The following is a 23,999-nucleotide window of genomic DNA, read 5'->3' as shown; positions in this document are numbered from 1 at the left end:
AGAAGTATGAAGCATAGTCCCTGCTATCTAGGAGTTTAATAAAAATTTAATATATCAGAGAAAAAGAAAGAGACAACGATTCAGTGAGACAGACAAGCAGTGTGGTACAGAGGAAAGGGAGCTGGCCTCAGAAACAGGAAGACCAAGTTCCATCTCTGACATATGAGCTGTGTGACTGGGGGCAAGTCGCTTAATTTCTCTGCACCCTACGTAAATCTTAAAAGACTACAAATTGGACCACAGGTACAGATTAATAGAAGGATTTCCCTATTGAGATTTCAAATAAGAGATTCAAATTGAGATTTCCCTATTCAAATAAAATCACTGCTTATGGAGGGAAATTATCTATCTATCTACCTGGTAAACAGTAAGCATTTAATAAACGCTCTACCTAGCTATTTAGCTAACTAGTCAGCTAGCTGGAGGTAAGGGAGGTCATGCAAATATTACTGTGTAAAGAGGAGAAAACCAAGACTCAGATGGGTAAAGCAGTTTGTCTATAGTCATATGCTCAATAGGTAATATGACCCTCAAATCTGGGTTGTCTGGTATTAAATCTGATATTCCTTTTAATATAATAGGGTGCAGCACCCTATTATCAAACAAGATATACTGTATACACAGAGAAAATCCACAAATCAATAATACAAAAGTATGTGATAACTGCCAAGTGAATGACACAGACAATAACTGCATCGAAATCTTAAGAAAAAGTGAGCTACCTTTGAGGAAGAAGTATAACTCGAGCTGGGTTCTAGCCGAAAAGGTTGAATACGATGGTAAAGAGGAGGAGGAGGAGGAGGAGGAGGATAGTTAGCATTTATAGAGTACTTTAAAGTTCAAAAAGCAATGTACATGTGTTGGCTCATTTGATCCTTACAACAGCCCTGGGAGGTAGGTGAAATTATTATTTCTATTTTACAGATGAGGAAACAGAGGATGGGAAAAGTTAGGTGACTTGCCTAGGATCATACAGCAAGTATCTAAGGCAACATCTGAACTCAGGCCTTCCTGATTCTATGTCCAGAACGCTATTCACTGTGCCAGTTAGCTGCTTTTGAGAAACAGAGAATAGGGTCCCAAAGATGACACTCCCATGATAGGAACACAGCTGATAACCCAGTTTAGACTCTGTAGGGATAGGCAGAGGAATCTAAAAAGGAGAGTGGGGGGCAAGTCATGCCAATGGGCAGGCAGGCAGGCAGGCAGGCTCTGGACAGAATTGTAAAACCAGAGATTGTTCCGTTGTATGAACCACAATACATTTTAATTGAATTATAATGAGGCTGCTGACAGAGTACTGTCTCTGAGTATGGAAAGAAGGGTCAGTCCTGGTCTACTGCTGAATCAAATCAACCAGGAGGGCTGTGAGGGAACAGTACAAGAACATTAGAGAGGGCATCTGCAAAGGCTCACCTGGCCACACGAACATGTGGTGGGCAGGATCCATTGTAAGCCCTTGATTTATCATTCCTGGCACTTTCCTTAAAGTGCGCACTGAAATATTGTCACTCTGTGGGCACTTCCATTTGGCGGAGGGTCTTTAAGCTGTAAAGCATACACTCAGCTGCTGTTGGGAAATCAAAGGAAATGAGAAAGCAGGGGTATGAGGTTTGGTGGGGGGGGACAAGGGAGGAGAAAGAAGCAGAGGAAGGAATGGAGACCTTTTCAGCCTAAGACCATAAGTGAAATGGGATTACTAATCCATTTAAGAAGCCTGGCTACCATCACCCTTTCAAAACTTAGAACCAGGTTTGATTTCTGGATGTCAAATCAAAAGCTATTACCTCCTCAGTGATCCCATTACTGTCAAGAACATCATTTAGCATTAAAGGGGAGGCTGGATGGGGTTTCCTTTCCCTGGAAGCTCTTCAACAATACCTGGAGGAAAGGAGGAGGTCTTAGGATCAGACAAAGAAGGCAAGGAGTGGACAGGGGAGAAGAGCAGCTTTTACCATACAAACAACAGGATCTCTCTATAAAACAAGAAAGAATCCCTGAAAGTCCAGCAGTCAGTCATTCCCAGGTAGCTAGCTTCTCCTACTGAGAAGGAATAAGGAAATTCATATGATGGAATCTGGAAAACACCAAAGATTGTGTGCTCCTTAAGATTAGCCTCTTTTCATATGCCCAGCATTCAGCACAATGCCTGCAGGGCACATGGTAAGTACTTAATAAATGTTTATTGATTGAAAACAGTAGAACAGGAAGGTAAGAAACAGCACTATCTCTCCTGGTAAATCAGTGTCTTTCAGATTAATTACTGAGGGCAGTGTGGAATTATGGACAGTGAAACTAGAATCAGTCAGAAAATTTGGGTTTAAACCATACCTCAAATACTTTTTAGCTGTGTGACCCTAATCAAAGTCATTTAAGCTCTTTCAGGCTGAGATTCTTCATCTGGAAAATGAGAATTAATAGTGTCACCTAACCCTTTGGGGGTGGTATGAAGATTGTTCCATCCAGCATTATTTACTAAGGATTTACCAATGTGTCAGGGATTGTGCTAAGGCTTTGGAAATAGGAAAACATACAAAAACAGCCCCCTCAAGGGCTTCACATTCTAATAGGGAAGACTATTAAATAATTAACTGGGTATATGCAAGATCAATAAAGAGTAAATGAAAAGATCAAATGATTTTGTACACACATACATGTGTTTGTATATATATATGATTTATTTTGTAAAGCTTAAAGTATTACATAATTTTAGCTATTAATCATCATCATCATCATTATTAGTGAAATTATCTGAATACAGAGAAAACACTATACTTTCTATCCCATGAATTGCAGGTTATTTAATCTTGATCTCTAACACCATTTCATTGAATATTATCCCTCCTAAATATATGCCTTCAGTTGCTGGACCCAGTAGAAAAACACTTTCCATAAATGTATCTTCTTCATTCATATTCTGAATAATTTTTTAATAACTTGAGAGAAACTATTCTGATGTTCATCTCTAATTTTTTAATAGAAAAAGATATTATAAGATGAGTAATCTCAACCACCAATTGGGTACAAATTTAGAATTGGAGAACATCTAGATCCTTCATACTACAGATAAGGAAAACAGGGACAGAGAGATGAAATGGCCATATGGCTAATAAGTAATATACACAGAAATGAACCCAGATCTTCTGACTCCAAACTGAATACTTTCTTTTTTTTGCTATATCAAACTGCCTCTCATTCAAATCTACTCCCACTACAAGTTGGTCTATCAAAATTTAATGAAGATATTTGGGAAAGCAGATTATGATTTTTAGTCCCTTAAATTCTTAATCACTGTAACTTACAGTTAGGAAGAGATGTTCACTGTAATTGGTAGTTATGAAATTTAACAAGCAGCTCTTTACTTTTATAACACCATTAAGTTTAAAGAACATGAGGTTTAAAACATCTGCTCTTATAAAGGGTAAACAAACTAACCAGATTTGTTTTAATTACATTTTGCCAAGATACAGTTTAAGCACGAGGCATTAATATTAACTGCCACATCAGGAAATATTAGATAAACCTAAAACTATATTACAACCCTCCTCATACATAAACATGAGATCACTTGACCCACTTTTTAAAAGGAATCCAGCTCCCGGCATTAATCTGCAGTGACACTTTAAAAGTTGCTCTAAAATTTTCTTCCATTATGTAAAAAATGCATTTTCCCTTTACACCATCTTTGATTTGGTTACTACAAATAGCCACCATTTCCCCAACAGTGAACCTATAGGTAAAACAAAGAGGTCAAAGTGACTTTAATGTCTCCTCTTTATTTTTGTTTCTCAAAACAGATTTGTTTATACAATTCTTTTCAAAAGTTTGCTTTCAGACAAAATCGATACTAGACTTTTTCAGTGAGAGGAGTAATTATGCCAAAACACCACAAGAATTGAATCCATGCCATATGGGATACAGGATTCTCTGGTTTCTCCAAGCAGTTTATGCAGAATTTTGGTTAACTTACAAAACACTGTATATGGAACTGATGTGTATTAATTGCCCAAATAAGAGAGATATAAAGTTACACAAAAGGAGAAAAGAACAGTTTGGGAATTAAGCAAAATGCCATGGGAAGAACAAGGGAAGGGGCCAACAAAGAGTGCTCAAGAAACTAATTTCTCTGGGGTTTCTAAAGTACCTTTCTTTGAAAGAACTTGACTGAGGTAATGATTACATTCCTTGACTTTAAAGAGATCCCAGACGTTTTTGCTTTGCCCTCGCCATAACTAACCAGCAAAATCGTAGGAATTCTTCCTTTACCCTGTATCTTATGTTATTCTTGCCTTTCCATTATCACTGCTACTACCTAAACTTGACTGCCCCCTTGCTTCCATCTCCTACCTAGTTCACCAGAAGATTGCCCCCTCCAACATCCATGAACATACCTACCTGAAAGACAGTGTGGGAAAGTGCATAGAAGGCTAGCCTCAGAGCCAGGATTCAAACCCCCACCCCTGGCTGTGGGAACATGGACAAGACACTTAATGTCCCTGTGCCCAAAGGCAACTCTAAGTCTATAAATGGCAGTGGAAGTTTGGGGTTTGTACCTCCCTACATCAAGGAAATCACGGTTTAAAAAAAAAATTAAAACACCAGGAGTATCACAATTGCTTCCTAAATGGGCTCCCTGCCTTCAACGCATCATTCACATGGCTGCCAGATTATTATTCCTAAAACATTGTGATTTTATAGCCCTCCTCAAGAAATTTCAATGACTCCCTTTTTACTTATAGGATAAAATACTGTCTTATACAGCTCTATTTCATACTCTATGGATAAAATTGCTGCACATGGATAGTAATCCTTACAATCTGGCACCAAACCACTTTTCTATACCCTAATCTCTCTGCTGAGGACCTAGGCTCACACTCAAATGGAAAAAAAAAAAAAGAGATAATCCAGCTAGATCTTCCTCTTCTCCTCCCCCATTGTCCCTACACTATCTTCTGTTCACTTTACATTTCTCTCAAAGAGATGGCGCTTCTCCTGGTCAAGGCACATACCCTTAGGCATGTACTTCAACTTGTTCTCATCTCCTCTTCACCAGAAGACTGACCCCTCTATCATTCTGAGCCTTTCTCTAACCTTCAAACTCTTCCTGTCTACTAGCTCCTTCCTTGCTGCCTCCAAACACACCCATGTCTCCCCAATCTTTTTTTTTAAGTCTGTATCGCTTAATAAGAACATCCCACCTAAGTCATCCTCAATTTCCCAGTTAAACTCTTTGAGAAAACAGTCTACAGTGGATGCCACCATTTCCTTTCCTTTCACTCACTTCTAAACCCTCTGCATTCTGGCTTTCCAACTAATCATTCAAAGTATGTTTTCTGACGTTACTAATGATCTCTTAATTGCCAAATATCTAATGGCATTTTCTCATTCCTCATCCTTCTAGACATATCTGCAGCATTCGGTACTGTTGATTAAATTCTCTTCATGGATAGTCTCTATTCTCTAGGTCAGGGGTGGGGAAGGCCAAAGGTTTTTGTGACACTTTTATCTCCTGGTTCTCCTCTAACATTTTGCACCACTCCTTCTCAGTCCACTTTGCAGGAATTTCACCCACATCATTCACTAACCATGGGAGTCCCCAAAGGCTCTGTCCTAGGGGTTTATCTTTTTTCTATACTATCTCTTTTTGTGATCTCATCAATTGTCATGGGTCATCTCCATGTAGGTGATTCCTAGATGGATAAATGCAGCCCTAATCACTCTCTCCTAAGTTTCGATGCAAAGTCAACAACTATCTTTTAGACATCTAAAATAAGAGGTCCTAAAGGCATCTCAAACTCAACAAGTCCAAAAAAAACTCTTTATCTTTCCCTCAAACCCTCCCTTCTTCCCAATTTTCCGTTTAGCGTCAGGTATGCTATGAAAAGGGCAGTTAGACGGCACAGTGGATAGAGTGCCAGGTCTGGAGTCAGGAAGACTCATCTTTCTGAGTTCAAATCCGGCCTTAAACACTTTCTAGCTACGTGATCCTGGGCAACGCACTTAATCCTGTTGGCCTTAGTTTCCTCATCTGTAAGATGAGCTGGAGAAGGAAACGGCAAACCACTCCGGTATCTTTGCCAAGAAAACCCCAAATGGGGTCATGGAGAGTCAGATACAACTGAACAACACTCTATGATACGCCTAGTCACCCAGAGTTGTTACTTTGGTGTAATCTTTCATTCCTCAAACATCTCATATATTCAATCCACTGCCAAATCTTGTCATTTACTTCACTACATTTCTCATATATCTCCCTCTCACGGCCTTCACTACCTGGAGTATTTAACTAGCCTTCTAATTGGTCTCCCTGCCTCAAGACTCTCCCCTCTCCAATCTATCCTCCACTGAGTTGCCAAAATGATTTTCCTAAAGTGCAAGACTAGACCATGTCACTCCTCTACTCATTAAACTCTAAAACTTGCTTACTATCTCCATTATCAAATATAAAATATTCTGTCATTTAACTGTTGTTGTTTTTTAGTCATGTTCTACTCTTTGTGACCCTATGGACCATAGCACACCAGGCCCTTCTATCCTCCACAAGCTCTTAGGCTGTCCAACTTCATGTTCATTTTTTCCATGACACTATCTATCCATCGCTTCCTCTGCCATCCCCTTTTCCTTTTGCCTTCAATCTTTCCCAACATCAGGGTCTTTTCCAATGAGTTCTGTCCTCTCATTATGTGGCCAAAGTATTTATTCCTTAGCTTTAGTATTTGACCCTCCAGTGAAGAATCTGAATTAATTTCTTTAAGTATTGACTGATTTGACCTCCTTGCTGTCCATTTAATAGGCTCTGCAACCTGGTCCCTTTCTCTGTTTCAAGATCTTTTACACTTAACCCCCCTCTACCACCACAATCCAGCTACACTAGCCAACTTGCTATTCACACAACAGACTCCATCTCCTGATTATGAACCTCTGCACCACTGACCCCTCTTTCTCTTCTCCCTCCTCTAATGCTCTCCTTCTTCATCTCCATTTTTCTAGCTTTGTTCAAGACTGAGTTCACATTGCACTTCCTATAGGAGGCCTTTGAGAGTAATTTCCACCCCTACCCCCTTCAATCCTTTCCTTCTGAGATTCTCTCCTACTTACACTGTATAAATATAGATCGAGGTCTGACTACATATTAACCCTATTCATCTACCAAAGTATAACTATACTTCCAGTACATCTTCCCTAACTATCAAAGCCAGAGGAGACTTCTACTTTCCCTAAATTCCTATCACTCAGTGTCTGTCAAACTCATTAGATATTTATCATATCTACCATCTTATAGTTATTTGGGTTTGTGCTGCCTCAACTCGAAGGCCAGAACCATGTTTTATACTTCTTAATATCATCACAGAACCTAGACATTGCCTGATACATAACAGATATCTAGTAAATATTTAATTATCAATGTATTACTATTTCCTGATTCATGTAATTCAGATTTTTTTTTAATGTTGTGAACATGGCCATAGCAGGAGATTGATGCCCATGTAAGTTATCTGATTGAGAAGAAGCATGATGTAGCAGAAAAAGCACTGGTCTCCAAGCCAGAAAGACATGGGTTCAAATCCAGCCTTTGACATATACTTACACTAAGTGACCCTGGGCAAGATACTGAAGCTTTCAATGATCTAGGTAACTAAGGCTGGAAGCTGAAGAGATGATGCTGAGAATTCCTTCTTCCAATGAAATCACAGGTTCAGTCCCTATCCCTGTAGGTTAACATGGCTTCTATATCACCATCACAGATTACAGTGTCACGGTCTATTATTATGAATGTTATTTTCACAGTAGGGGCCAGGTGAAAGATTTCCCTATCTGTTTTAAATGTTTGGTTCTTCTTCTCCCTGTAGAATATAAGTTCCTACCACGAAGGGGTCATTTTTATTTTGACTTTGTATCAAGCAACATTGTACCTTGCATACAGTATCCACTTAATAAATGCATGTTAGATTAGATTGGGTTGGTTGGATTTACATAATCTCAACAATAGTACTAAAGGTGGAAAAACAACAGCTGAAAATTGATACTGGCAATTTATTCATTCAACAAATATTGATTGAGAATTAGTTGTGCAGGAGAACCGAGCTAGACATTACAAGTGCCAAAAAACATACCTGACATAAACCCCATTCCCAGAAAACACAAGAGTTTAACTAGAGAGATAAGATATGTAAGCAAATAATTATTATACCAGGAAACATTTAAGTACAAAATGTACAAGACAAAGCAGAAGTGCTTTGGGAGATAAGGAAGGTCCCTTCTGGCAAGAATGAAGATGGAAGGGATCAGAGTACTTGGTAGTCTATCTGAAGGAAAAAGAGTAAGCCAACTAGTTGATTTTATGATAGTTATTTGGGGAATAATATTTTTCACTGTCAATTAATTGAAGCAGAATCATGACTCACAAAATAATTTGGACTTGGATTACTCTCAGGGGAACTGCTAATCAAGTTTCCGTGTTCACAGATTGAGACAAAGGAGCCTGAACCAGAGGTGACCTTGTCATGATGGACTTAAAGTATAGAGAGAATATTATGTTTTCAATCCACTAGCCATAAAGTTATTAAAACCAAAGTATTTGAAACCCAAGGCTTATTTTTTAAAATTTTTGTCAGAGGGCATTGCTATGGATCCTATGGGTTCTAAATAAATATATTATATACCCCTGATCCCTGGGTACTCTCTGAATCCAGGTTTCTATTAAGAATGCCTTAGTGATAACAAGGATAATGCACTGGCCAAAACTAGGCTTTTATAAAATTGGACATGCTACAATTATATGAAATTTTCCAAAGGATAAAGCAGAATGGTATGAGAATTCTGGACACCCTCGACTGTGTGGAGCCAAGAGTTCTAATACGGGCAGGACTGAGTCATTCTATCATCCCTGAGAGGTAAATAAACTGAGGATTACTTATTTGTGGAATTTTCAGTGTAGGGTAACAAGAAAGGCTCTTTTGATTTGAGGTATTTCATTCACCTAATGACACCACTGGGTTCTGTCTCAGTGTACCTCAGGATGCATTTCAATTACTTGGCTAGGAATCTGGTATACTCATGACCCAATGTGCCCTCTGAAATATCTGTCTACACTATCAAATTGGTTCCCTTTCCATTTGTAAAGGCTGAACCCTATATTCTTGGGGAAACATCTTAATATATAGTGGAACAAAAACATTTCACACAAACTGAGATATGTAGGCCAAAAAACAGACTAGGAATGAGCTATTAGAACTTGGCTCCTGGCTACCTTTAATGTGGACCATTTACTTACCACTTATTTCTTGTAACCAAAAGTGAAGGAGAATCAACAATTCACAAGCAAATTACAACCAGGAGAACTCAATTGATAAAATGAGCAAGACAGATTAAATTGTTTAGAGTATGGGTTTAGAGTTGGAAGGGATCTCAGAGGTCCAATCCCCTCATTCTACAGATGAGAAAACTGAGGTCCAGACTGGTGGTGATTGGACAAGTCCAGTAAACCTGGGATTAAGAGATGGAAGAGACCTTAAGGGTCATCTTATCCAGCCTCTTTATTTTATCTCAGAAAACTGACACAGAGAGAAGTCATACAACTTACCCAAGGGCAAACAGTTAAAATCCAATAACATCAGGATTCAAATCCAGGTGCTCAGACTCCTAACCCCGTCCTCTTTTCCACTGTACCAATGGACCACTGATCTGAAAGGCCCCAGCAATCTCTAAGATTGTATGATTCTGCACAGAAGATCCATCATTGAATGAGCCATGGTCCCCAAAGCACATACTTTCCATTTGCTCAGTAAATTGGTGGATGCTTCAATTACTACATCTACACATGGACATTGAGCACTATTAAATTAGCATGATATAATGACCCCATTATTGACAAATTTAAGGTCAAAGTCCAGTTTGCTTGCCGTCTCATATGTTCAGAAATCTCCAATATATCTAAGTCAATAGATCAGTTAGTTACATTAGGAATCTGGGGATTTAATAAAGCCTCTAAGCACACGGCTATGAACCATGCGCCAATTCCTCCCCTACACTTAGGATATAGGGCAATTCTGGATAGTTCAAATCCCATTATCTTCAATTTGGTGGGTGGCCATACTCTTGAGTTGCAGGGGAATTGTGGGTTTGCTTGCTAGAAAGCACACTTAACTGTGCTCTGAGCTAACCAGCCATAAGCGGCTAATCACCAGAACTTCCCACAAAAGCTATTTCTCCAGTCTTATTCAATTGTGCAGAGGTCAATCCAAGGTTCAAATACACTGCACATTAGAGGGGATCCTACAATAGTTTCTATTCAAATCAAATTTACATAATGGGTGATTAAGCAGGGCCCTTCCATTATAAACTACAAGTTTTTATGTATGACAGTACAGTCTGAAAGAGCATGCATGTTTCTAGAAAAGTAACAAAAAGGAAATACAGTAACAACCACTATCATTCCTGGAAATGTGCAATCACAGGGCAGAACCTGTCAGCTAAGATGGGGAATGCCTTATAACAATAATGACTGCTATTTATGTATCACTTCAAGGTTTGCAAAGCACTGTATTAACATGTTACCCTTTTTGATCCTCACAACAACCCTGTGAAGGTAGGTGCTATTATTATCCCCATTTTACAGATAAGGAAACTGAGGTTGGGAAAGGTTAAGTGATTTGACAAAGGTCAAACTGCTAGCATGTAAGGCAGGATTTGAATTCAGGTCTTTCTGACATCAAATCTAACAACACTCTTATCCACCGTCCTCCGTGCCCCTACATGCCTAGTTAATTCACAAATGTCCCTGTGAGGCTAGAGTTCAGAAACAAACAGGTCTCATAGCTAGGAAGAGAAGCCAGAAAGCCAGAAATTGAGTGAGGTCAGGAACAAGTCTGTTAATTGATTAACAGGTCAACAAGTATCTATCAAGGAACTTTTGCTCTAGGCACCATGCTCGGCACTATATATACAAAGCCGAAAATGAAATAAGTCCTGCCCTCCAGTAGCTTACATTCTAAAGAGGGAAACACCACAAACATATAAGTAAATGTAAAGTATATACAAAATAAATATAAGATAATAGGGTAAGTGAAGAGGGGAGTATCTTGTGGGGATTAAGAAAGGCCTCATACAGAAAGGTAGAATTTGAGCCAATCAGAAGGAAATCAGTGACTTTAAGAGACAGAAGTGAGGAGAAAGTACATTCATTCCAGGCATGTTAGAAGGGAGCTGGACAACAGAATGCCGTGTGAGGAACAAAAAAGAGGCTTAGTTTCGCTGGACCATAAAGGGAATGAGCAAGATAAAGAAAGGTCTATGCACCTCAAAAGCAGCAAGGTAAAAAGGAAGGAGCAACTTTCAAGATAAGGTACCAACAATAGGGTGACAAATAAGTCTGATCTTAGGGCAAAGAATGTGTGTTCTAATTTTGCCTTCATACTATTAGGTAACAAAGACCTAAGGTTATTTTCCTGAAGCTTTCAGCTCCCCCAACAAGAGGGTTTCACAATCAATCAATCAATCAATCAATCAGGAAGTATTTATTAGGTACCTTTTTTTAGATGCTACTGTAGTATAGTTTAGGAATATCAAATAGATTTGGGTCACATGTGGCCCATAGCACTCCCTTACCCCTGGAACCAGATGAAATCTAACTAGAAAATACTTAACAAAGTAAATGAATTAATAAAGAAAAAAACACATAAACATATGATTTTCTAAGTTGCTATGTGGCCCAGAGGCATCTTTATGTACAATTGGGTGGCCCCCATTTCTATTTTGAGTTTGACATCATTGGTGTAATAGACAGAAAATCAGTCTCAGAAGAAAGAAGACCCAAGTTCAAGAGGTTACCTGTGTGACTCAGGGCAAATCAGTAAATTTCTCAGTGCTTCCAAACAATTCTCTAAGGTTCTAAATTGCAGAATAGGTACTAAGCTACATCAGTGGAGCTATATCCCTCACTAGGAATCATCTCTACTAGTTCTTAAAGAGTAGTCTGAGTTGCCTAGACACTTTCAGTGGATCTACAAGGTGAAAATATTTGTTATAATAGTATGATGTTTTCATTTCTAACACGGTAAATATTGATATAGACCACATAAACAAAACCTCTTGGGGCTGGGTGGTAGAGGGTAGGAAAGAGTCTCAATAATTCGAAGATTGTAAAGGCATCCAAAAGGTTTTGAGATGCCCTACACCAATGTAATCACAAGCCACTTAAAAATGGACGAGGCACTATGCCAGGTAGGTAGTGGCAAAAGTGCCAGAGCACTTTGACCTCAAGGACTTTACAAGGAAAATAATTCTCTTGGTTCAGAATCTAAGGAGGGGACTCTACCTTACTAGGTCAATATTCCAGAAACTCTAAGTCAGTGGTATTCTGTTAATTTTTTTTTTTAAAAGGAAGTTCTTATCTGAGGGGCCTTTGAGCTGGCTTCTTAAGCTCTAAGGGCAATTATCCAATGAACACAATTAGCCAAAAGGCACTGCTCAAGGAAACTGGTGGACTGGTGAATTTAATTATAAAATTACTCATGGACTGGCAAGTTTAATTATGAAAAATAGCTTGGGGAATATTATTGTTGTTGTTGTTATTGTTATTATTATTCTGAATCATTCACTGGGCAGCCAAGGCATTCAGAGGCACAGCAGAACACGATCAGCTGAAAATGCTAACTCCCTCCACCCCTCCAAGGATATTACACAGGGAGAAGGAGAAACTGATGGTACCCATAAGAAACTGTAATCCAACCAATTCTGCAAATAGAATAGTGGCAGGAACACAAAACATTACATTTTTAATGAAGGAAAGGGAAGTACAGGAAACAACTTATCTGATTTAAAACCCATCTTGATCAATACAGTATGACCTTTTCCCACATACTGGATAGCTATTATCTTTTCCGCAAAGCTAAAGAGTTGTTTCTCAAAAATCATGGGGCTAATTTCCCAGTTTGTTGGTTAACTGGGGTTTGAGGTGTCCCAGGGACTGAAGTCTTTCTTTGAAACCTTAAATGATGGGATACCAACTGATGCCACAAACAGAGACATCATAAAGAAGCCTCAGGGACCCAAATATGTGTCAGCAGAGTCAATGAGATGGATAAGCAGAAGGGAAGGTATTTCTTGCTCCTCACTCTTCCCCTTATTGTGACAGCTTTCAAATGCTTTCGATATGACAAAGAAGCAGCTAAGATAAGGTCAGAATGGTATATTCCAAAACTCAGCTTTCAATCACTTAACCATGAGTCATTAAGTATACCATTAAACATATCACTTTAATCACACTCGCTGTCTTTTAAAAAACTAATGAATAATTATAATCCCATGAAGAACTAATGGCTCTCGGCTGCCTGAATACCTTCACTGCTGATCCCTACCTGCTTTCTCCCAAAGCCCTGCAGAGAGCCAAGAAGATGTGGTTGTGGTTGATTACCTCATTCATTCACTCAGCTTGGATTTTTGTTCAATCCCCTCAAGGCAACTTATGCTTTCTCTGCTTTGGGATTGGAACCTTAACATGGTTTACATTAAAGCAAAATAACTAACTAGCACTATAGTGTCAATGAATTTTGATTTTTATTAATATTATTTCACTTTCAGGGGAGCCCTAAAATTCCTGTAGTCATCTTCTACTGCCTCATCTCCTTTAAACCCATCAAAAAAGAAGCAGGGAAGAGTCTACACGTTGAAGAAACCAGAGAAATTGGTCCCATCAGGTAGTCAATGGATAAAGGCTCCATGCCAAAGAAAGAACAATTAGCTAAGGTCTATCTACGAGAGACTCACCTCCAACATTCTCTACTACATAATTATAGCTGCCAAAAGAACACAATACCCTGGTGGAAATTTTTGAAGATGAAATGTAAGATATGCCATTTGGTAAATAAAAGGGGTAGAGAGAAGATCTTCAAAGACTTGGTTTCTCTTAAGGTGTATATGCAAAGTCAGAATGATTAGAAAACAAAGTGATTTTATGATTAAAATAAACCAATATTTTTCAACAGATTAACTTTCCTATCATTGCAAAATTGCCAACAGTATTTTTATTTAAAAATTCATATCCACTAGGATCAAACAGAATTTGACAACAAAGCAGTGAATAGGTCTGGACTCAGAAAGACGTTAGCTCAAATTCAGCCTGATATTTACTAGCTACATGACCCAGGGCAAGTCACTTACCTTCCGTCTACCTCAGTTTCCTCAACTGTAAATTGAATATAATAGCACTTACCTTTCAGAGTAGTTGTGAGGATCAAAAGAGATAATACTTGTAAAAGTGAGTAGCAAAATTCCTGGTACACAGTAGGTTCTTAATAAATGCTCCTCCTTCCTTTCTTGTCCAAATAGTTACTATATTTACAGCTATGATACTTTATAATCTCAATTTCCCCAAAATTCATCCCCATCAAATAGAAGTCAAACTTTCTTTTTGGAAGAATCACTCTATAATTCATGTTGCAGTGTTGGTTTTGATGTATTTATGCCTTTCTCCAAATAAACTGTTAAGAGGTTGAAGAGCAGGAAGTATTTTATACTTATTTCCATACCCTGAAAAGAGTGGATACTTACATTAATCACTTTTTGATCTGAGGGGAAAAAAGGAAAAATAAACAACTTCTGTAATAGAAACTCAATAGAAATCCCAGAAGGAAGAAAAAAAAAATAAATAAAAGGAAAGAAAACTTTGTCAGACTGGCCAAACATCCTTACGACCTGTTCATAAACTCTCACTAATTAGACGTGTAAATGTCAGGTAAGTCAAAACAAAGAGTCCATAGATAAACCATCCTGATAGACAGAGACAGTATAACTATAGCATTACAAAACTGTAATCATAAAATATATTCTACCTATAATTATGAAAATGCTGAATATAAAATTATAAAACTTTACTCTGATACAGAGGGCTCAAACATGTGACTGATCAATCCACAGCACTCCCTACTATGGCCTAAACCAGATTAAAATAGAATTGGGAAATATTTAACAAAATAAAATATAAATTATATTAAATTTTAAAACCAAGTCAATTGGCAGCCCACCAGGATCCTTACATACAGATTAGTGGTCCCCATTTATATTTGAGTTTATGCCAGTGATTTAGTCTAAATCCTTAATTTTATAGATGACGAAACTGAGTCCCAGAAAGATGAAGTGACTTACTCAAGGTCACATAAGTAGTAAGTGTCAGAGCTAGTATCTGAACAAATGTCCTGACTCCAAAATGAAAAGTCTTTCACTAGAAGATACCTATGGTGCCTTCTAACTCTAACTTTCTATAATTCTAAGTCTGATAATGGATATGAATAATAAAAACTGACACTTTCACAGCACTTTAAAAGTCACAAAACATTTTACATAAACCATGCAAGTATAAATGCTTAGGTGACTTGCCCAAGGTCACATAGCTAGTGTCAGAAGCAGGACTTTTAGCAGGAAGCTAAGTCTTCCTGACTGCCAGTGCCACACTCTCTACACTATACCACTACCTCTCAAATCTCAACAATAATTTGCATTTCTCTAATCAATAATGATTTAGAGCCTTCTTTCATATGAGTATAGATCGCTTTGATTTCTTCCTCTGAAAACTCCCTGTTCATATCCTATGACCATTTACCAACTAGGTAACGGCTCTTATTTTTATATATTTGGCTTCATACCCTACACATTTGAGAAATGAGGCCTTTATCAGAGAAACTTACTCTACAGTTTTTTTTATATTATTTCATTTTTTATGATACCTTTTAGCAAAACGCAGATTCCCTGATTATCTCTTTTAATCTATTTTGGCTTTTGCTTTATCTGAAATCATGATTGCTACTCCCTCCTTTTTCTTTTTTACTTCAGCAGAAGTATAATAAATTCTGTTCCAGTCCTTTATTTTAACTCTGTGTGTGTCTTTCTAATTCAAGTATGTCTATTATAACCAATATATTACTGGATTCTGGTTTCAAAGTTATTCTGCTATCTGTTTCCATTGTATGGGCGAGCTCATCCCATTCACATCCATAGTTATGATTACCAATTGTGTATTTCCCTCCATCCCAGTTTGAAAGCTGTAAAAAATTTTGATATTACTTCATTGTCTGTGGTACCTTTAAGCAATCTCATTTAAGCATCTCATTTTCTTTTGTTTATCCTTCTCTCTCTCTTTTGCTTCTGACCACTGCCTCCCTTAATCCACCCTCCTTTTCATCACTCACTCCACTTCCTATAACTCTTATTCCCTTTTAGTATTTTCTTACTGGGTAAGAAAGATTTCTACACCCAATTGTGTATATAATCTTCTCTCTTTGAACTAATTTGATGTGAATGATGTTTAAGCATTGCCCACCTCTCCCCAGTTTCCCCCTCCACTATAGAAGCTGTTCTTGGCAAGCCTTTTTATGTGAGAAAATTTTATTCTACCTTTCCCTTCCCCCTTCTCCTAATGCATCCCTCTTTCTCACCTGTTCACGTTATCTTTGAGATCATCCCAACATAATCAACTCACATTTGTGCCTCTATCCATTTAGACTCCTTCTAACTACCCTAATAATGATAAAGTTCTTAGGAGTTACATGTATCATGTTCCCATACAGGAATGTAAACCATTTAATTTTATTGAGTCTCTTAGTATTACTCATTCATGTTTACCTTTTTATGCTTCTCTTAAGTCTTGTGTTTAAATGTCAGATTTTTCTATTCAGCTCCAGTTTTTTCATCAGAAATGCTAGAAAGTACTCTATTTAAATAAATATCCACTTTCTCCCCAGAAGGATTACATTCAATTTTGCTGGGTAGGTGATTCTTGGTTGTAATCCTAGCTCCTTTGCCTTCTGGAATATCATATTCCAAGCCCTCTGCTTCTTTAATGTGGAAGTTGTTAAATCTTGTGTTATCCTGACTACGGCTCCATGGTATTTGAACTGTTTCTTTCTGGCTGCTTACAGTGTTTTCTCTTTGACATGGGAGCTCTGGAATTTGGTTATAATATTCCTGGGAGTTTTCATTTTGGGATATCTTTCAAGAGGTGATCAGTGGATTCTTTCAATTTCTCTTTTACCCTCTAGTTCTAGAATATCAGAGCAGTTTTCCTTGATTATTTCTTCAAATATGCTGTCTGGGCTCTTCTCTCATCCCATACAGCATATGTCATTTCTGACAGGAATGAGGTGGTACCTCAGGAGCTTCTCTGATAAAGTCCTCATTTCTCAGATATAGGAAACTGAGTCAAATTTATAAAAAATAAGAGCCATTCCTCAACTGATAAATATTTAAAGGATATGAACAGGCACTTTTCAGAAGAACAAATCAAAACCTATCTATACTTATATGAAAAAAATGCTCTAAGTAACTATTGACTAGAGAAATGCAAATTAAAACAACTCTGAGGTACCACCTCATTCCTATTAGAAATGACATATGCTGCAGGGGATAAGAGAAAATAGGTACACTAATAAACTGCTGGTGGAGATGTGAACTAGTCTATTCTGGAGCATAATTTGGAACTATGCCCAAAGGGCTATAAAACTGCATATCCTTTGACCCAGCAATACCACCTGTACCCCAAAGAGATCAAAGAGAAAGGAAAAGGACACACATACATATACACATATAAATCAGCTCTTTCTGTGGTAGCTAAAAATTGGAAATCAAGGGAATGTTCATCAGTTGGGGGATGGCTGAACAAATTTGTGGCATATGGTTGTGATGGAGTACTAATTTGCTATAAGAAATGACAAGGGGAGTGGTTTAAGAAAAAACATTGCAAGGCTTATATGAACTGATGAAAAGTGAAATAAGAAGAACCAGCTGATCATCGTACACAGTAAGAGCAATGTTGTACTGATGACCAATGGTGAAAAACTTGGCTACTCTGATCAATACAATGACATGAGATCATTCCAAAGGCCTCATGAAGAAGAAATGCTATCTACCTCCAAGAGATAACTGATGATTCTGAGTATAAAATGAAGTATAATTTTCTCACTTTATTTTTTTTTTGCCTTTTGTTGGAGATATGGCTAATATGAAATTTTTTGCATGATCTGCATGATATAATTGATATCATTTTGCTTCCCTCCTCAATGGGTAGGAGGGAGAGAATTTGGAACTCAAAATTTAAAAAGTAAAGAATGTTAGAGCAATTAATAAATTTTTTAAAAGAACAAAAAAAACCTACATGAATGAAAACTATCATTTCTAGTATGTCCATTTTATTTTTTTAAAAAGTCTTACCTAAATCCTCAGTTCATGTAAAAAGTCCAGTTCTCCAAAATTACCTTTAAAGAATATGGAAGATCTCCAGTAGCCATGCCTGAAACAATGAGAAAAACCACTAAAAATCAATATGTTATGGAAATATATACTCATGCTCAGTTTTTAAAGAATACTAAATACAGACATTTTTCCTTCATACTAAGCATAGAAGGAAACAGCTCAGGAAACAATGAATTTCCATCTCCAAATAGGAGTTGGGAATTTGCTTTACCAACAGGGAATTGATATCTTAAGATATTCATTTTGGAAACTAAAATTATATTGTTTTTGGCACAGAGGCAAAACATAATTTTTTATCTATGTGTCAGGAAGGAGAATGAGTCTGAATGAAAATGAAGTATGAGAAAATATATCCTTTATCTCCCTGCAAATGTAAATGGGATGAACCATTAAACTTCTCAATATTCATTTACCTCTGATAAAGAATTTGTCTTTGTTTTCCTTTTGAATTAAGGCCTCCCAGAAAAATAAGGCTCATAATTCCCTCATGCTACAATTGCACTCCACCCCCAAACAAATAAACACATTTGTTCTATATTATCTAGGTATATACAACAGCCTACTTAGGAAGTCTCTCCACAAAAATACAACTTAAAGTCAACTGACACTTTTCATCTATTTGAGGAAACTCTAGGAAGATGGAATAATATACTGAGGTCAGAGACTGAGGTTTACAATTTTGAACACAGAAAACTATAGCCAATGGGACAAAATAAAGAGAACCAAGAACCAAAAATGTTGCTTAAAATCATGTCTACAGTTACTGAATTAGTAACAGGTGAGATTAGCCTTACAATTATGAAAACACCCACATGTACCTTATAGAAATAAGTATTCCCCAACTCACCCATACTTACCTCAGTCCTTCCAGAAGTCAAATGAGAAACAAACAAAAAAGAGTATTGTAGACACAAGATACGTTACTTTATTTTTAAAGATATCTCAATGAATGTGGAAGGGCAACACAATTACCTCACAAGAATATAAGTGTTTGTCAAATGGGAAGAGGGGTAAATTTTGGACTTAGTAGGAAAGATACATAGTAGCTGAAAACAACTGAAAGCAAGACAGCTTTGGTGAATTGAAAAGAGGAATGATGATGAAATGATGAAAAGCCAGAGAAACGATGAGGAAATTAGAAAGGTAAGCCAGTGCTGTCACTTCACTTTAATAGCCCAAACAGAAGAATCTACTACCATTGGTGAGGGAAAAAAATCCAACCCAGGAATTTGGGGGGAAACAACCCAGAACAGGCAAAGACAGAGTAAAAAGAAACAGAGGGAACTTTGTCCTCAAGTTCTAGAACCATGGACAAGTCCCATAAAGCATATGATTCTAAGATAAGGATTCAGCTGAATTGGAAAAAAACACTTTAACGAAGCCTGAGAATAAGTACAAAGTTACACTAATTGGAGGTTAAAATAAAGTTTAACAAGAAATGCAATACACTGGAGTCTAGGCTAAAAGCTTGCTTGACAACACTATCAGTGATGACCATTTGATGTTTAGGTTTGGCTGTTTTAACTGAGTCATCTCTTGTTTAAAATAATGACTGGAAAATCCATGTTATAAATCAGCTGAACCTGAAACACAGAAAATACTCCGGAGTAGTGGAAGGACCTCTTAAAAGGAAGACAGAAGGCCCATAGGATTCAAGGGTCAATGATCTCTATCACTAATTAGCCTAATCTAATCACAAATTAGTGATCTCACATAGTATATGTCACTTTATTTCTCAATCTCAGTTTCTTTCATTTGCAAAATGAGGATATTGGAAAATATCTTAAGTCCCATCTACCCCAGGCACTCCAAGTTTTATGTTCAGAAAGACAAGGTGCAATTCTCTAACAAAGTACAGAAGTGCTACTCCTACTGCTGCCTGAAAACCCCAACACAGGTGAGAGTCTTTCACATGCTGAAAATCTCTTACTGGTTAAACCCGTAAAACTAAACAGATAGTGTGAGAGCAACAATTATCACAAACATGGGCAAGAATGAAATCATTTTCATCAAGGCATTATAGGTGTTTCCTTTAAGGGAAAAAATTAAAACAAAACAAATTAGGAGGAAATATTCGGCGCAGTTCAGAATTTGTTTAAGCTATAATTTGTATAAAGCTCTTTACTAAATGTTGGGAAGACACAAAATTTGGAGGAGAAAAAGTAGATGTCCTCAAGGAATTTTCAGTCTAATAAGGAAGTATGCCACGCACAAAGGGATACAGAAAAGGACAATTTCTAGTGATTTCACTGTAATAGAAGATTTCCAAGTAGAAAAAAACTTCCTCTACTAGTGTAGACTGATACTTCATCTGCCTTGAGACTTGAACTCAATCTTCAAGACTTCAAGTCTGGCCTGTCAGATGGGGGTGGAGGGTGGAGAAAAGAATGGGATTTGTAGGTATCTAAGATCCTTTTCATTCCAAATTTATGATCATATAAATACCAGTTAAAAAGGTACAACACTGGACAAAGGATTTTGTCAAAGTGCTATTTGAGGAGCAACACAGAGAAATCTGGAAGGACCCTCGAGGAGTGGATGTTACTATACAAATGTTATATGGTGGTTATGAGCAGGATGCAACATAGAATTCAGAAAAACAAGAGTAAAATGTGTGGTCAAAGAATTGTATGCTCAAGAAAAGATTGGCTGGCCATGAGTCAAAGATAAGGGATGAAAGGTAGACAGCCAAAATGTTCCACTGGTACATACTCAATAGTCAAGGATAGGAGAGAAAGGCCTTCTGTTGATTTCTTAGACATTCTGTGGCAAATTTATGGGAGAATATGGGCAAGAGCAGGCACAGGATGGTCAAGTGTAGATGGCCTATGATCTATATCAATGGACTGAAGTCCTAAACAGAAGAGATCACAGACTTGAGTATTTCAGTACATGAGGTCCAAGGGGGTTATTGCTGGGGGTGGATAAGTAGATAACTTTCATGGAGGGACTGATGTGATGATGGAAGTTCAGCATTAGAAGGAACTTCTGGAATCATTTACTTAAGCCAATATCTGAGAGGGAAATCCCTTTAGAAAATTTCCAACAAGAGGTATCTACCCTATGTTTGAAAATCTCCACTAGCTGAGGATTAGATGGCCTCTTAAAGTATCTTCTAGCTCTAAATTAACAGTCAAATGGAAGCACACTATTCCACCTTTACTGGGCTTTAGTCATTAAGGAATTTTCTTTTCATTAAGCTTTTCCTTTCTCTGCAGCTCTGGGCACCTGCAGTGCCCATTCAAGCCAGATGTACTGGCCTAACTCAATGGACTGCTCAGCCAGCTGTACATCATAATCTTTGCAATGTGCATTCTTCACCTGCTTCTGTGATTCTAATCAAGGAGTTCAAGAGACAAGTTAACATAGTAAAGAGAGACCACTTATGAAAGAAGAGTCTTTGAGGCTGTTTTGCATATCCTTTCTTAGAAGAGAGAGTTTTATTGACGGTGGTAATGGTATTGTTAAATGACTATGGTATAAAAAACCATAAGCATCAAAAAGATACCAACAAAAAAAACCAATAGCTGGATTGGGGTAGGGTAAGATGGAAAGGGAGAAAGTTAGAGGAAAATTAAAGTATGCTTCAGCATGGTTTGAAAATTGTAAAGTATATCCTGGACTAAAAAGCGATGAGACACTGATTGGCATGAATGATGCCTGAATGATTAATGATTACCCCTTCCACATTGTGGGGGTTAGTGGCACAGCACCCCTGTGATCTGGAAAATCCATGTAAAACTTTGTGGCTCTCTCTTTGAATTCAGAAATCAAATAATGCCCCATAAAAAATCTAGGTTTCTTGAGCATAGGGTCTTTCATTTTTGTTTTTTTATCCCCAGCTCCTAGCACAGTACCTGGTACTTCATTAAAGCTTATAGATTCATTAATTAAGATCATAAATTACACTTTTTTGTTCCATAGCTCAAGGATATTCAGTTAAACAAATGAAGCACTGTCTTAGGCTTCTAAGTTCTACCCAGGCCTTGGGCACTGAGGGGCTGATGGTGTTGCATAGTGTTAATTAGGTAAAACCCCACCAATAGCCTTTAGTAATAGAACCCAGGAACATGGATGAGTTAAATGCACTCTTATTTGTTTTAAGAAGAATCTAACATAAACAAGTATCAAAAAGGGAGGGAAGGCAGTACTCTGAATTTGAGGACTGTTGTTATAAAGACTTGGTGAGGGTTGAGGGTTGGGAAGGGGGGTCCTCAAGGCCAGGAAGCTGGAGAGTTGCTTTGCTGCCATTTTGTTTTGATTTTCAGTGAGTTGATCTCTTCAGGGCTTGAACTTACATTTGGGGACAGTGTGTACCTCACCTAAGAAAAGCACCTACTATGTGTGGGCAACAAAACTCAATTCTATGTTATTTCTTTGCTACTTTTTTTTCCTTTCGATTCTCTCCTTTAATCATCCTATATATTAAAAATACAAACCCAATAATTATATCATCCAAATCTATGATTTATCACCTATTTTAACAATATTTAGGACATATAATATTCACCTTGGGTCAAAGATAAGTGAGTAACAAAAATGAAAAGTATGAAGTTAGTACAAAGGAAGCATTATAAAAACATCTCTACAAGGCATCCAGATTTATTTTTGCCATAACAAAGGAGCTGAGAATGAGAAAGTATGAATAAGAATGAAAAGCAGGTAGAATATTGGATCAGATGAGCCATTCCTATGGTTAAGATTTTATCCCATCACAGTATATTTACTCACTTAACAGATTTATTTTTATTAGGTTCTATTTACATATGAAAGTATTTTTCTATTTAGGCTGTAAAATGCAGAATTATTCCCATAATAGGTCCATTATGTTCAATTTATTTTCTGCAAACAGATTTGTTCTTTTCAATGTCTGTTTTCAAAGTTTCAGGAGTCCTACATAAAACGTGAATTCCCATAATATCATAATTATAAACCTTTTAGAAAAGCCTTAATACTGTTTAGTTACACAAATCCCTTCATAAGGCTTAAAAGAATAAAAAACACCTAATTACTCTTGCTCTGCTCCCTTTTCCTTCATAAAAAAGTCCCTGGGAACCAATACCTAGGTATTACTATTATATTTCACATCTGAGTGGGGAAAACAATGTAACTTTGCAATAAAATGGAGAGCTACACCTATGCATCTCTAGCCTCTAACATCAGTGCTCTGTCCTACCCAGCTTAGAAGTGTGCTCAATGCAATGGAATACCTATAAATTACTGATCTGCAGGAAGAAAATTAGTACCTACCTTACAGCTTAATTTCAATAGCAAGTTTTTACAGCATATTTTATTAGGGGTAAATTATTTGAGCCATGTTATAGTTTAATGAATTACACATATGCAGATGTGTGTATATAAAGAGATGCATATATATATTTGTGTATGTGTGTATATATATATATATATACACACATATATATGTATATACACAAAGACATCTGAGTATGTATGCATACACACATATACACATACACATAATATTCCACATCCATACCAGAAGCTGAACCAACATATAAATACACAGATTTGAATTCTCAGTTTTTGGGTTGTTGTTTTTTTTTTTTTGTGGTTGTTGTTTTTGTTTTTTTTTAGTGAGGAATTGGGGTTAAGTGACTTGCCCAGAGTCACACAGCTAGGAAGGGTTATATGTCTGAGGCCGGATGTGAACTCAGGTCCTCCTGACTCCAGGGCCTGTGATCTATCCACTGCACCACCTAGCTGCCCCAATTCTCAGTTTTGAAAAGGGCTTCTGA

The 23,999-nt window shown here is 37.3% G+C and overlaps 1 protein-coding gene across 1 annotated transcript in view; it reads right to left on the bottom strand.

Moving 5' to 3' along the window:
* Positions 1 to 23,999, bottom strand: part of TLN2 (talin 2) — a 579,984-nt gene that overhangs the window by 321,891 nt on the left and 234,094 nt on the right. Inside the window, exon 3 of the mRNA XM_027851789.1 lies at positions 18,202 to 18,280. The gene's annotated coding sequence lies outside the window, so the exon portion shown is untranslated. The remainder of the gene's footprint in view (positions 1 to 18,201; positions 18,281 to 23,999) is intronic.

The sequence above is a fragment of the Vombatus ursinus genome, unplaced genomic scaffold (assembly GCF_900497805.2).
Source record: "Vombatus ursinus unplaced genomic scaffold, bare-nosed wombat genome assembly UNPS02009205.1, whole genome shotgun sequence".
Lineage (NCBI taxonomy): Eukaryota > Metazoa > Chordata > Mammalia > Diprotodontia > Vombatidae > Vombatus > Vombatus ursinus.
Note: the sequence above shows the minus strand (reverse complement) of the source record. Positions and strands in the feature narration are given on the sequence as shown.